The sequence below is a fragment of the Haplochromis burtoni genome, unplaced genomic scaffold (genome assembly GCF_018398535.1).
Source record: "Haplochromis burtoni strain Fernald_Lab_line unplaced genomic scaffold, NCSU_Asbu1 Contig_3173, whole genome shotgun sequence".
Taxonomy (NCBI): domain Eukaryota; kingdom Metazoa; phylum Chordata; class Actinopteri; order Cichliformes; family Cichlidae; genus Haplochromis; species Haplochromis burtoni.
In genome coordinates, this window is record NW_024585534.1 from 3,163 (window position 1) to 5,224 (window position 2,062).

Below are 2,062 nucleotides of genomic sequence, written 5' to 3' on the forward strand. Positions count from 1 at the left end.
TTTTTTTTTAATGCACTGGTCCCAAATTACAGATCCAGGTTTATTTTGATGGCAAGAAAGGCCACTGAAAATGTTAGTATGTAGTATGTAAAGTATGTGTGATATTTAAAGCTAAAATTCTACAGAATTTGAGACGAATGACTCTTTACCAGTTCAGCCAAGAAGAGGGTTCAAGCATCCAACCATAAGACGGTTCTTGGCTATGAAAAGCACCTGGTTGATGTGCAACTGGCTAAAGGACATTTACATTAATTGTCACGGTTCTGGGTCAGTTTGACCCAGTATTTTGAGTTGTCATGTTTTTGCAGGTTTAGTTTAGTTCCATGTGTCATTTTCAATTCAATTTCTTTATTGTCCCACAAAGGCAATTAGTTTAGCAGCAGGAGGATAAGAACAAACAGAACAATACTATAAAACAATAATAACAATATTGTTTTTTCTGTCTGTCTCTCAGTGTTGAGTCTGCGTCTTTGTGTGATGGTTTCTTGTTCCTGTTTTATTGTGAAGGTCTGAGTCTCATGTGAGTGTGTGTGTTCAGTTTTACCTCTGTCTCGTCTTGTTGATTACTCTCAGCTGTGTTCCCCACCTGTGTGTAATCTCCCTGTGTTTCTCTGTGTGTATTTAAGTCGCGTCTTCTGTGTTTGTAGTTGCTGGTCCGTCTGTGTATCCACCATGTCTCACCCGTGTGTTCTCCCTGCTGTCCATTGTCCTTCTCCTCTGCTCGTTCTCATTCTTGTCCAGGTTTCTGCTCTGTAGTTTAGTTGTTTCCAGTCTCACTCGCCGTGACATTAATATTAATAGGGGTGGTTGATCTATATATTGGAGCATGCGTGTATAATTCTGACACGGTGCGGATTAGAGAATGTCCAAAATAAATTCAAACATTTGCACCAAATTCTTGTTTTCGTAAAGTTATAAAAGATGTATGCTTTTATAACAGTCCCAAGAAATCCCCAAATTTCCACCACGATGCAAAAAAAAGATTTAGGCCACATGACTGTCAACACAGACATTTTGTTTGACGCATGGATTTTAAATGTACTTTCAGTTACTGACTACCTCTATTTCTATTGTATTGTCTGATACATGGAGGTCTAAGCAACAAAACTACTTAGGTTTTGGAAAAGATCACAGTTCAGATACACAGCCCAGGGTGTAAAGCGAGCTCTACTTCGCTCCACTTGAAAGCTTACCCAAAGATATGGACTACACAGCCATAACTTTTGGACTGATAAGAGCTGACTACAGCCATTCATTCTGCCACAGAGACCCTGGGCATTTTCTCTAACAGGCTGTAAACATGCTCAAGGGACCTGATTAGAGCATCTGCAGATTGGGGACTGCAACAGTGGCTTGATTTTTCAGATGCCTGGGTTAGATCTGTTCTAACCCAGCTTAGCCGTCGCCCCCCTTGTGCATCTACAAGTGTCCAGTCTCAGTTTGTTTGTTTCATGAGTCAAGCAACCACTTGACTTGGTAATGCACAGACTAAACACTTCTCTCTTTCTCTTTATCATACAGACACTTGAAAGTTCCATCATCATAAATTCACCTGAAGCCACCATAATTGAAAGCCCTTGCCCACACAGAACACATCTTTAGAAGTTCCGGACTGATGAGAAAATCTTTTCTAAATTTGGCCATCGCAGAATCTGGGTACGAGGATCTGCTCTATACAGCTTGTTAACACTCCAGATGAAGAAAAGGTGGTCTGTGAATGACTCTGAGCCCTAAGGAGGATAAACTTGTGAAGAAGAGTGAGACCGAACAAGCCGCAGCATGCCTATTCATGTACCTGCTCTGCAGTCGCAAATCAAGAAGGTTTTGTGGATTACCCCAGCTCCACGTCCAAGCAATAAACTGTCCACCTCATGTAAAATGTTTTACTGCTGTACTGGTTTTAAGTGACCAAGTTCTTGCCAGAAGAACTACACCGGGCTTGTTACATTAGGAATATTGGTGCCGATGAGGGAGTCTGCCGACATCTAATCCAGCCAAGTCACATGGTTTATTAATTAAACTCCCGGAGAGCAGCCATTTGGCTTTTCTACCTTTAAAACCC

At 41.3% G+C, this 2,062-nt stretch overlaps 1 long non-coding RNA gene across 1 annotated transcript in view; it reads left to right on the forward strand.

Moving 5' to 3' along the window:
• The window catches only part of LOC102302049, a gene marked incomplete at its 5' end in the record, with an annotated part of 4,751 nt that extends 2,695 nt beyond the window's left edge, over positions 1-2,056 (forward strand). The window contains 1 exon segment of the long non-coding RNA XR_006053937.1: positions 1,522-2,056. This is a non-coding gene — a long non-coding RNA (uncharacterized LOC102302049).
• Positions 2,057-2,062: the final 6 nt, after the last annotated feature.